The following is a 14,003-nucleotide window of genomic DNA, read 5'->3' as shown; positions in this document are numbered from 1 at the left end:
CTCATAAGACTTGGTTCATGCCCAGATTTTGATGAATGTCACGATTTTGGTTGTGGATTTATACGTAGGCACAGTTTACATTTTCCACAGTTTGCTTTAGTATATTACATAGACTAGATAAACGTTATATAAATGGAGCACCTTACTAAAACTGAGATGACAAATGTTGATCGAAAACAGGTTCTGAAAAATGGCAGGAGCCTGCAATTTTTTTAGGTCAATGAAAGCAAATATTGTCCTGCAACTCTTTGACATAAAGACCACATACATATAAGATAGAGAAAAAGAAAGGGGGTTTACCCATAACAACCAAGTCAGATTTTGGCTAATGTTTTTTAATAAAACTTATGCAATTCTTTTCCTTGGAAACAACTCCACTTTTTTTATTGGCATTTATAATTGAGGCCATAAAGGAAACCTCTCATGAAAAAAATATTGGCCTATCTATTTTAAAAATGCTAGTTGTCAAATGCTGTTCTATTGGGCAAGTAAACAGATCAGACAAATCAGAATAAAATTTGATGTTCTTATCTGCATAAGTGTAGGTTAGGCGCCAAAAATATTGAGGCCAGAGACTGTATATTGACAATTAGCATTTTCCAAGGAAGCCTCGGTTTTATTTTTCACGTCAGTTTTCCTTTAAGTGTTTCAGTGGGGTTCTATAATTTCTGTATAATGCTACAGATACATCTTAAGGAGAGAAGCCACAGACCTCTAGTACTTGAACCAATGTAAGATTAAAATGTAATTGTACCAAAAGGTTAGAAATGTTATAGTTGTTAATGATCCATTATGGCAGGCCATACATTTTTTACTTTTTATTGTAAATCTAAAGATTTGAACTTAGTCAGAAATATATCAACATTTTTTCACTTGCATAAAAATGTTTTTTTATCTGACTGTATGTCAATGTCACCATCCTTCTGTATTGGCAAACACTACATTGTCTGACCAAATAGCCATTGTTTCTGTGCAGTGACAGGCATTGAACTGTGTGTTTGTGAAACCTTGTACTCCATTTTTGTTCCTATCTCTGGTATGTAATAGCTGTGAAGCTGTTAAGGAATCAAAACACATTAAACTAACAAAAAAAAAATATGATTGTCATTTTGTTTGCTTTTCGAAAGCCTGTTTTGGAAGACAGAGGTTATAAAGAAGCACTGACCCATCTACAGTTGTCAGTTCTGTTTCTTCGCATTAAATATTTTGCTCATACTTAAAGCGGTAGTAAAGCCGCTAATGTTTTTTTTTTTTTTTTTTTTTTTTTTTTTGTGTTTTTTTTTTTTGCCACCTGCAAAGGAAAAGGCATAATGAGCTACTATGCACCGCATACTAGCTCATTATGAAATACTTACCTTAGAACGAGGCCCTGACATCTGGCCCGATCCACGCCGAGGGAGCTGACATGCTCCCTCGGCGTTTCTTCCGGGTGTTGCGGCTCCGGCGCTGTGAGTGGCCGGAGCCGCGATATCGTCACTCCCGCACATGCGCGCGGGAGATTTAATTCCGGCCAGTCTGCCACTGCCGGATTTTCACCCGAGAATCCCCTTGTGCGCAATACCGAGGGGAATATCTCCTAAACCGTACAGATTTAGGAGATATTTTTTTTACCTACAGGTAAACCTTATTATAGGCTTTCCTGTAGGTAAAAGTGAAAAAAAAGAGTATACAACCACTTTAAGTTTCCACAGGCAATGCTCCTTAAAGGCGACTCTACAGTATGTATGGGTGGTAGAAACTGTCTCATGGCAGAAGTTGGGGCCCCTCCAGGCAAAATAAAAATGTATTGTAAAAGCACAACTTGGACTAAAATGTTTTACATCTTTGGTTAACGCAAAATTATTCTTGATTTCCAAGTACCCTTCTCTGGTACCCTAGCAGTAATCAAAGCCTAAGTAATTGTACTGGGTTGCCAACAGTGTTGCCAGGGGAAGGCTTGTTGTTAACCTTATATCAACCAGTAGTATTACATCATATTATCAGTTACAAGTGTGGTATAACTTTACTGGAGGATGTAGTGTTGCCAGAGGGATAATACTGTATATTTTAGGCCACTGATACAGCGCATCCGCAAAGTATTCACAGTGCTTCACTTTTTCAACATTTTGTTACAGCCCTATTCCAAAATTAAATAAATTCATTATTTTCCTCAAAATTCTACAAACAATACCCATAATGAAAAAGTGAAAGAAGTTTGTTTGAAATCCTTGGTAAATGTATTAAAAATAATTAAAATAATTCACACGTGCATAAGTATTCACAGCCTTTGCCATGACACTCAAAATTTAGCTCAGGTGCATCCTGTTTCCACTGATCATACTTTCGATATTTCTACGACTTGATTGGCGTCCACCTGTGGAAAATTCAGTTGATTTGGAAAGGGACACACCACACCGTCTATATAAGGTCTCACAGTTAACAGTGCATGTCAGAGTACAAACCAAGCCATGAAGTCCAAGGAATTGTCTGTAGACCTCCGAGACAGGATTGCATCGAGGCACAGCTCTAGGGAAGGATACAGAAACATTTCTGCAACATTGAAGATACCAATGAGCACAGTGGTGGCCTCCATCATTGGAAAATGTAAGAAGTTTGGAACCACCAGGACTTTTCCTAGAGCGGGCTGCCTGGCCAAACTGCGCGATCAGGGAAGAAGGGCCTTGGTCAGAGAAGTGACTAAGAACAGATGGTCACTCTGACCATGCTCCAGCGTTTTGTGTAGAAAGGAGAACTTTCTAGAAGAACATCTCTGCAGCACTCCACCAATCGGGCCTGTATGGTAGAGTGGCTAGACAGGAACCACTTCTCAGTAAAGCCGCGTACACACGGGCGGACTGTATGGCCTACTTAGTCCGTCATACAATCCGCCGGACAGTCGGTCATACTTTCGAATGAACGGACTTGACCACACAGGGATGCACAAACAGTCCATCGAAAGCTTGCGCGATGACGTGTACAGCACGTACAACGGGACTAGAAATAGGAAGTCCAATACACAGCAATGCACCCTTCCGCCGTGTAAATCCTTTCTGAGCATGCGCCATTCTTAGTCCGTCGAACTAGCCTACTGACGAGCGGATTGTCCGCTGAAACCAAAGTATGACGGACAGAATTTCGAAAAATCAGAAATACTTAGTACGCCAGACTGCACGCTGAAAAAGTCTGCTGAAGCCCACACACGAGCGGACTGTCCGCTGAAATGTGTTTCGACGGACTAAGTAGGCCATACAGTCCGCCGGTGTGTACGCGGCATAAGAGGCACATGATGGCCCATCTGCAGTTTGCCAAAAGGCACCTGAAGGACTCTCGGACCATGAGAAACCAAATTCTCTGGTCTGATGAAACAGATTGAACTCTGTCCTGAATGGCAAGCATCATGTCTGGAGGAAACCAGGCATCACTCAACACCTGGCCAATACCATCCCTACAGTCAAGTATGGTGGTGGCAGCATCATGCTGTGGGGATGTTTTTCAGTGGTAGGAACTGGGAGACTACTCAGAATTGAGGGAAACATAAATGTAGCAATGAATAGAGACATCCTTCATGAAAACCTGCTCCAGAGTGCTCATCTTCCAACAGGACAACGACCTCAAGCACACAGCCAAGATAACAAAGGAGTGGCTATGGGACAACTCTGTGAATGTCCTTGAGTGGCCCAGCCAGAGCCCAGACTTGAACCAAATTGAGCATGTCTGGAGAGAGCTGAAAATGGCTGTGTACCAACACTCCCCATCCACCCTGATGGAGCTTCATAGGTCCTGCAAAGAAAAATGGTAGAAACTCCCCAAAAATAGGTGTGCCAAACTTGTAGCATCATACTCTTCATATTGTTTTATAAAAATTTTAAGAAAATAATGACTTTAATCCATTTTGGAGGCTGTAACATAACAAAATTTGGAACAAGTGAAGTGTTGTGAATACTTTCTGAATGCACTGTTCTAAAATATATGAACTAGCGCTGAATGCTGAAAAAACAGTGAAAAAGAAAACAAAAACAGCTGCCACACACAAAGTGCTACTCACTAGAAAATGTAAAATATGAAAATGTGACGCTCACTAATAACATGCAAAACTGAATATAAATTAGTGCAGATGTAAATGAACAAAATTTATGTGAAGTGAAGTCCAAATAACATATTCTAAATGTTCCGATCCACGATGGAAAACTTTCCAGGTGCAGTAAACCAGACGCTCAAGAACTTTCCAGGTCAAATCAACACCCCCATATGTGTCCCCACTCACCAAATGATGACCCCCTGCTTTGCAGTCGGGGGGGTCACTTCAGGCTTAAATTATGGTATCCAGAGAAGTTCAGGGGTAGTGATGTGCACATCAGATCAAAGGATTCTTATTAGAAATTCACAGCAGAATCGCCAGGCACCAAAAAAAGGATAAAAGAAGGAACTAATAGCGAAAGCACCGTTTTAAAAGGATTTTATTCCACAAACAAATGGGTACTCACAAAATAGCTTATAAAAGCAGGCATTTAAAGGGATTGCAGATGTATCCAGACGCGGCTCACAGGCATGCGTTCCGGAAACCAGGAAGTGCGTTCCACGGAGCAGGAAATTACATCAGTGCCGCCGTAAATGCGTCAACATGTTTTGCCCACCCACAGGGCGTTATCAAAGTCTTTAAAAACGTGCTGGGGTGGGCGAAACATGTTGACGCATTTCCGGCGGCACTGACATTTCCTGCTCCATGGATCACATTTCCTGGTTCCTGGAAGCACGCCTGTGCGTGGCGTCCAGATACATCTGCAATCCCTTTTACATGCCTGTTTTTAGCAGCTATTTTGTGAGTACCCATTTGTATGTGGAATAAAATCCTTTTAAACTGTACTTTCACTATTAGTTCCTTTTTTTTTCTTGGTGCCTGGCAATTCTGCTCAGAATTTTCCAATAAGAATCCTTTGATCTGATGTGCACATCACTACACCTGAACTAATTTGAATACCATCATTTTAAGTCTGAAGTGACCCCCTGCTTTTCAGTCGGGGGACACATATGGGGGTGTTGATTTACTGCACCTCGAAAGTTTTCCATCGTGGATCGGAACATTTAGAATATGTTATTTGGACTTCACGTCAAATTAATTTTGTTGATTTGCATCTGCACTTATGTTCAGTTTGCAAGTTTTTAGTGGGTGCCACATTTTCATATTTTACTGTATAATCTTAGCAAATGTGTGTCCTCAAATGAACAGCAAAGTGTTGAGGAGCCTGATTCTATGTGCGTTCCTTTCTTCACTACTGCCCCAGGAATATATAAATAACGAAAGTTACTATGCCACCCTAAACACTCAATAAAGCAAAGATAAGACAAAGTCTAAGGCAGGCTATGCACTGGTTGAATAATTCTTTAGAAAATCTTTAAGAATTTTCATTTTTCATTTGCATTTCACACTATTAGTGGACTGCAGCAATGGCAGATTTTTGTGCAGTCATCTAATTTCAGTGACCAGACATGTTAAAGTTTTTGAAATGCAAACTATTTTCTAACCAACAATGGTAGAATTGTGCAAAAAATGTGCATGAGTTCAAGAAAAGAAAATTCCAAGAAAGAAAAGATTCCCAGCCACGAAAATTATTTTCTGTAGCAACATGAGGTGAAATTGAAGGCTCGGTTTGTCAAATTTCGAAATCGATGGTGGCACCATCGGATAACAAAACGCACACAAAATTTCGAAATTTTCTAAAGGAAATTTGTTTGGAATTTCGACCCATGTATGACCTGCATAATTCCTTGCTATTGTCAGTGTCAAAGTGGAGCAGAACTTGGATAATGTGATCGTTCAAACGATGTGGGTGAAGTCAGGCATGAATGGTATAGCACTTAGAGTAGGTATTCTAGAACTGCTCTGTTGCCTAGGCACACTTTATACCATCTCACTGTACTGAGGCTTTGAGACAGTTGTCTTTTATAAGTGGAGGTGCGTGCCATCAGTGGGTAGCTCTTTCTGTTCTCACAGCTGCATCCTGAGAACGTCTATGTAATTCTTAAATGGGAGGTGGAGAGGGAAACATGCCTTTTAATCTCCAAGTCCTTATAGGCATCTGTAAACTTGTAAGAACAGGTGGTGTCTAGGCACTGATATATGTTTTGGTGCTCTGCTGCTTCTAATCTGGACGTATACACTATAGCACAACTGAATATGTCCCTCCAGGCCATTTCATGTGGCCCTCACACCTCTCCTGCAGCTGCAGAACACCCCTCTTTTTAGCAGTCGTCAGCAAAGAGGAGGACAGAACTTCTGCAGATCCTGCACTTCTCCATGCAGCGATAAGGAGGCTCGTCTCTGCCTCCCATTTTGGCAGTCGGCAGAAGAGAGGACAGAACTCCTACAGATTTTGTGCAGCTGCAGCACCCCCTTCTCTCCACCTCCACCTGATGTTAGCATTCAGCAGACCCCAGCAGCTGACTCCAGTCCTCCAGGCCCTGCACTCACAGCTTCTCCCCAATTGCACAAGCTAACGGGGGAGCACTGTGATGTAAGGGTGGGTGGGGTGACTCTTGACATCTGATGTAAGGGAGGGGTGCTCTGAACATCTAGTCTTACAAATGGCCCTCTGAGGGCAACCATATTACTGACGCGGACCACGATGAAATTGAGTTTGACACCCCTGCACTAAAAATACCTTTTTTCTGACTGGTTTGTCATAATAGAACTTTAAAGTGGTTCTAATATTCGGTATAAATGAGGGGGGAATTTGGGACTTTGAATGAGGCATGAGTAATTTATTGTACAGCTGTATATGACTTGATGTAAGCAAAATAAATATCACAATAAAAAATAGTGGTTGCATAGACTCGGATACAGCATACGATTAAACATAAACCACAGAGTATTGTGTGGTACCATTACCGATGGTGCTCCATGTACAAAATTGTATAAAACATAACCGGGAATAAATGTCCTCACAGATTAAGTCATTGAGGTATGGATCTTTGTAAACTACGTGTTTCAGGGGATTAATACCACTTCGTCAGGAGCTGATGCGTATCACAGTTCTGTAGAAAAAAATGATATAAAACATTGGACATGTAATAACCCCAGTAACAAAAAAAAAATTAAGGGCAAAGGAGCAAAAAGGGGGGGGGGGGGTTTGAAGGGGGATATATCCCCCACCCCCCCCCACTCAAAGAGTCAACATGTCGCAGCAGAATTTTGAGAGGCCAGGAAGCAGCACAAATGTCTCCGCCAGGAGCTGAGGCAGGAAGGGCCCCCAGGACAGAGTACAACCACAACTCCCCACCATAGCAAGGAAGCTCATGCTATTATGGCTGGTAATGTTTATTGTTGACTCCAAGTTGTCTGTGAAAAAGAACTGACGTGAATACATGGTCGGAGATTATATATAATATATATTTATTTGAGTGTATGGTGACAACCACTTGATTGTGGGGGGTGTATAATAGCCATAGAGTGAGCAGCATAGGTAAGTGCAGAGAGGTGGTAAAGGGTAGAAAAAAAATGGGAGTGCATGTAACCTCCGAGGTTAACAGGGAGGAAAATGATAGTGTGAAAACAAAATCAATTGTAGCATCTCAGATTGTGGGAAAGGGTACCTGTGTAATACCAATACAGGAGTGTAAAAAGCTGCAACCACCCACAGACAGCAACCACAAAAGCTGAGGCAAACCAGGCAGAGAGATTCGTAGGCAGCCGTCCGCCCAGGGGTCCACCCACCAGCGGCACGCTTGAATGGTATTCGAGAAGCACTTCTGCTGGAGCTGCAGCCCCCACCCACAATGGCATATGAAGGTAACTCTAGAACCAGCCACGAGATGGAAAGACACAAGCCAATGCTGCAGTGCAGGAAAGTAGCGTCACATAGTCGGCCTGGTGTGTGGCGCCGATGCACAAATGCATTAAGATTTAAAAAACCTTCTGACTTCACAACCCCTTTAAGTTCACAATTTGTACTGCTCAAATCCAACTTCTCACTGACCATCACTGGCTGTCACTGAGGAACAAGCAGTGTGCAGTACATGTCAAATCTTGTAAATAAAGTTGGACAATTGAACAGGGAACAGCAGTCCATTTAGAACTCTGCCTGTAAGTGCCCTAAACAGAATAATGCATTGTGCAACTGTACTGATGATGTGTTTAAGCTTTTCTGTGGTGCTCATTGATTGTACAATGTCAGTGGAGAGAAATGCTGAGTTGATTAAAAACCCAGTGATCTTTTATGGCTTGTTTATCTAACTTAGAGTTGTCAGCAACTAAAGGACAGCATTTTCATTCCTTGTTTACTGCTTTCTTCTAAGGTACTTGTAAAATTGTTCAAAGAGGAAGAACAGGGGAATGACAAGAATTAGTTTTAACGGCTATAAACCTTCCCGCCTCCATAAGATGTGCATTGATCGTGTAATTTCATGGTGTCATTTGTTGCCCTGTACACACAGCCTCAAGTACAGATAATCTTCACATTCCTTTGTCAGCAATTCCTGTTCTGTTTGTGTAAAAATATGAAGCATGCAGCATGGCCTCTCACAAGCTAAAATTTCCCAGCATACTTAACCAGCTAACCTGTAAAGAAAACAAAATTGTCCCTTTCTAACAATTCATGTTAAAACAGTTTTCGTTTACACACATTGGCAAATATACAGTATATCACAAAAGCGAGTACACCCCTCATAAATATTTTATTATATCTTTTCATGTGACAACACTAAATTTGCTGCAATGTAAAGTAGTGAGTAGGGATGAGCCGAACACCCCCCGGTTCGGTTCGCACCAGAACTCTCGAACGGACCCCGCGTTCGTAACAAACGTTAGAACCCCATTGAAGTCTATGGGACTCGAACGTTCGAAATGGAAAGTGCTAATTTTAACGGGTAATATGCAAGATATTGTCCTAAAAAGGGTTTGGGGACCTGACTCCTGCCTCAGGGGACATGGGTCAATGCAAAAAAAAGTTTTAAAAATGGCCGCTTTGGCGGGAGCACTGATTTTAATGACGATTAAAGTGAAAAAAAAAAAGTGAAATATTCCTTTAAATATGGTGCCTGGGGGGTGTCTGTAGTATGCCTGTGAAGTGTCACGTGTTTCCCGTGTTTAGAACAGTCCCTGCACAAAATGACATTAAACGGAAATAACACCATTTAAAACTGCTTGCGGTTTTAATGTTATATCTGGTTCCTGCAATATGGTTGAAAATCATTCAGAAAAACGGCATGGGTAGCCCTCCCTGCCCATTACCAGCCTATTTGGGTCTTGTACGCATATTAAGGGGAACCCCGTACCCATATTAAAAAAAGGAAATGCGTGTGGCCCCCAGGCCCTATATACTCAGAACAGCAGTATACAGGCGGTGCAAACAAGACAGGGACTGTGTAGGTTTGTTGTGTTAAGTTGAATCTGTTTGTAATTTTCAACTGGTACATTTTTAAAGTGTAGCTCCAGTCAAAAAAACTATTTTTAAGCTTTTTGGAAAACATAGGGAAGGGTTATCACCCCTGTATAATTTGTTTTGTCGTCCATCTTTTTTCATCTCACTTGCTGCTGTCTGATGTTTGTAAGTTGGATGTTTGAAAGTAGGGGCCTGCCCTATATTCTCTGCAGAAATGGCGGAACAAGGTGTTGGTTTTGCCACAACATTGTAAGCCCTCAAAGTGACTCTTGGTGGGCGCTGGAGCGCCCTGCTGTGAACGATTATATCAAGAATTGTAATTACATGCCATTGTTGAACAGTGGTAGAAAAATTGACCTTTGGTGGTTGTGGTGCTGGTGCCACAACACTATAAGTCCTCACCGTGACTCTGGGTGGGCACAGGAAGGGGCCCTCCTGTGAAATATTATATCAAGAATTGTAATTACATGTCCCTGTTAAACAGGGGCAGAAAAATTGGGCCTTAGGCACTGGTGCCATCACACTGCAACCTCTGCCATATACTCTAGTTTTATTGCAGGAATTAGCCCTGCTGCAAAGCATTGCATCAAAAATTGTACTTAAACGCCCCTGTTAAACAGGGGCAGAAAAATTGGGCCTTAGGCACTGGTGCTGGTGCCATCACACTGCAACCTCTGCCATATACTCTAGTTTTATTGCAGGAATTAGCCCTGCTGCAAAGCATTGCATCAAAAATTGTAATTAAATGCCCCTGTTAAACAGGGGCAGAAAAATTGGGCTGCTGGCATCACCCAGAACCAAAAATGTTCTTCCAACATATCAGCGGAGGAGGAAGAGGATAGACAATCAACATAACAGGACAGTCACTCAGCATCAGCATAGGCAATCTTGAAGGGATGTGGTATTTCAAAAACAATTATTCGGTTACATCAGCTTCAGGTGCTTGGTAGCTGTGGGTGATCCAAGACTGATTCATCTTGATGAAGGTCAGTCGATCAACTGATTCGGTGGACAGGCGCACCTTGTGATCGGTAACAAAGCCACCAGCAGCACTGAAGGTGCGTTCCGAAAGAACGCTGGATGCAGGACAGGCCAGTAGCTCAATTGCATACTGTGCAAGCTCTGGCCAGTGATCCATCCTCAAGACCCAGTAAGCCAGAGGATTTTCAGTGGGAAAGGTGTCCAAGTCTGACCTTGCCCCTAGGTATTCCTGCACCATGTAAATTAGACGCTGGCGATGGGTGCTGGAACCAATCATACCTTGGGGCTGCGGACTAAAAAATTGTTTGAAAGCATCAGTCAGACGGCCACCTTCTCCACCGCTCCTTCTGACTGATGCCTCAGCAACACATTGTCCAGGACCAGGAGTTTGTGACCTCCCAGTCTCTGGGAACGCGTTGCACAGAGCTTTCTGCAAGGCCTCCCGGAGATGTCTCATCCTCTGCTCCCTCTGCGATGGCAAGATAAGGTCGGCAACCTTACCCTTGTACCGTGGATCAAGGAGAGTGGCCAGCCAGTAATGGTCCCTCTCCTTGATCCGAAGAATACGAGGATCCTTCCGCAGGCTTTGCAGGATCAGGGAGGCCATGCAGCGTAGGTTAGCTGAGGCATTCGGTCCGGAGTCCTCTGGGTCACTAAGGACAACATGATCCGCAGCTACCTCCTCCCAGCCACGTACAAGTCCATGTGTTTCTTGGGACTGTAAATCATCCCTATAAGACTGCTGCTGCTGATGCTGAGTGCCAGCCTCCACCTCCATGCTGACACAATCATCCTCCTCCTCCTCTTCCTCCTCCTCACCCTCTTCCTGTGTGATGGGTGGCACAGCAGGAACACTGTCTGGATAAAGGGGGCCTTGAGAGGCAAGGAAGTCCTCCTCTTCCTGCCTCTGTTCTGCCTCAAGTGCCCTGTCCATTATTCCACGCAGCGTATGCTCCAAGAAGTGGACAAGAGGTACAGTGTCACTGATGCATGCACTGTCACTGCTCACCATCCTTGTGGCCTCCTCAAACGGTGACAGGACAGTGCATGCATCCCTGATCATGCCCCACTGGCGTGGTGAGAAAAAACCAAGCTCCCCTGACCCTGTCCTGGTGCCGTAGTCGCACAGGTACTCATTGATGGCCCTCTGCTGCGTGTGCAGCCGCTGCAGCATGGCCAATGTTGAGTTCCATCTGGTGGGCATGTCACATATAAAGCGGTTCTTGGGCAGGTTCAACTCCTTTTGGAGCTCAGCCAGCCGAGCACAGGCATTAAATGATCGGCGGAAATGCACACAGACTTTCCTGGCCTGCTTCAGGACATCATGTAAGCCGGGGTACCTGCCCAAGAACCGCTGCACCACCAGGTTAAGGACGTGAGCTACACAGGGCACACGGGTCAGTTGTCCCTGTCGGAGGGCGGAGAGGAGGTTGGTGCCATTGTCGCAAACCACCATTCCTGGCTTAAGCTGGCGTGGCGTCAACCACCTCTCGGCCTGCCCCTGCAGAGCTGACAAAACATCCGCCCCAGTGTGGCTCCTGTCCCCCAAACAAACCAGCGCAAGCACGGCATGGCATCGTTTTGCCTGCGTACTTGCGTAGCCCCTGGAACGCCTACGGAGCACCGCTGGTTCTGAGGACAGAGCACTGGAAGAGGCCATGGAGGAAGAAGAAGAGGAGGGGGTGGAGGAGAGAGGTGTGTCACAACCAATAGTAGCATTTTGGAGGCGTGGTGGCGGAACAACCTCCAACACTACTGCACCTTGTCCTGCATCCTTCCCAGCAGCCAGAAGAGTGACCCAATGGGCCGTGAAAGACAGGTAACGTCCCTGTCCATGCCTGCTGGACCATGAGTCAGCGGTAATATGCACCTTACCGCTGACTGCCCTGTCCAGCGAGGCAAGGACATTGCCTTCCACATGCCGGTAGAGAGCCAGAATCGCCTTCCGTGAGAAAAAGTGGCGTTTGGGGACCTGCCACTGAGGAACAGCACATTGTACAAACTCACGGAAGGGGGCCGAGTCTACCAACTGAAAAGGCAGCAGTTGAAGTGCTAGCAATTTAGCCAAGCTAGCATTCAACCGCTGGGCATGTGGATGGCTGGGAGTAAATTTCTTCCGCCGGTCCAGCAGCTGGGGCAGGGACATTTGCCTGCTATAATCGGACGTGGATGTACCACTAGCAGAGTTCCCAGAAGCACTTGGCTGTGACACACCTAATTCTACACCTTCATTCCTCTCAGAGCAGGTTTCAGAGAGGACTGAAGGTCTAGTGGGGTTGGAGATGCCAGCTGATGAGGAGCAAGGAGAGGTCCGCTTTGTTCTTTGGTGTGGGTCTTTGAGGTACGCTTGCCAACGAGCTGCATGGCAGGTCAACATATGTCTGGTCAAGCATGTGGTGCCCAAGCGGCTGATGTTTTGGCCACGTGAGATACGCTTGAGACATATGTTGCAAATAGCAGCGGTGCGATCTGATGCACTCGTCTCAAAAAAGGCCCACACCAAAGAACTTTTAGAATAACGCGCAGAGGAAGCGCTCTGCGCAGGCGGAGCTCTGCGGTGTGATTCAGTCGGTGTGCTGCCCCTAAGCTGGCCCCCGGAGGGCATCCTGCCTCGTTGGACATGTGCCTCCTCCTCCTCCTCCCTCCTTCCAGGCACCCACGTGGAGTCAGTGCCCTCATCATCCCCTCCCTCTTCATCGCTGTAGCAAACCTGGCAGTATGCTGCAGCTTGTGGAACATGACTGCCAGATTGCTGTGCTTCTTGAGCATCCTCTCTCTCTGCGCTCACGCTACTGCCTTCCTCTAGCTGAGTGTCATCATCAGAGCCCACCAAACACTGGGCATCCTCCTGGAGCATGTACCCAACACTGTGCTCAAAGAGTTCAGGAGACTCCTCAGGAGGACGTGGTGGGTCTAGGGAAGGAGTCACTGATGATGACATTGAGAGGAGGGAAGACAATGCGTTGGCAGCTGCTTTGCTACTACCCTGAGACTGGGTGAGAGAGGATGAGGAGGATGAAGAGGGCTTGGTCATCCACTCTACCAAGTCGTTGGCATGTTGCGGTTCAACATGTCCAGCTGCAGAAAAGAAGGACAAGCATGTCCCATGGCCACGTGCTGATGACAATGCACCACGTCCACGACCAGCACTGTTGTCTCTAGACACAGAGCCTGCTTGCCCTCTTTTATCGGCTCGCGCCTGTCTGCCTCTCCTTGCTGGCCTTCCAGACATGGTAATGGCCTGAAGGGAGTTGGGTAAAACAGTAGTTGGGTAGTTTATATTGTGCTGTAGGCACACAACACCCACTAACTCCTGCAGATGCCTTTTTTATAGAACAGCAGAGTTAAAGGGGTATATACAGATGTATACTGTGCTGTGCTGGAAGCACACACAACTTCCAATAACTCCTGAAGATGACAATTGGGCCCAAATAGAGAACAGCTATGTAGGTGGATTATAGCGGTATGTACTGGGTACAGAGCACGCAGACAGCACGCACTGTCTCCTGAGTGACACTACTGACTGCAAGCGCTATTATTAAAGATGGACCACTAGCTATATAGGTGAGGTGAATATCACGGTGTATACTGCGGTCAGGGCACGCAGACAATAACCAGAAAACAGCAGAGTTAAAGGGGTATATACAGATGTATACTGTGCTGTGC

Source organism: Lithobates pipiens, unplaced genomic scaffold (assembly GCF_037356315.1).
Source record: "Lithobates pipiens isolate NorthernLeopardFrog02 unplaced genomic scaffold, aLitPip1_a1.2 Scaffold_13, whole genome shotgun sequence".
Taxonomy (NCBI): Eukaryota; Metazoa; Chordata; class Amphibia; order Anura; family Ranidae; genus Lithobates; species Lithobates pipiens.
The sequence above is the reverse complement of the archived record's forward strand: the minus strand, read 5'-3'. Positions refer to the sequence as shown.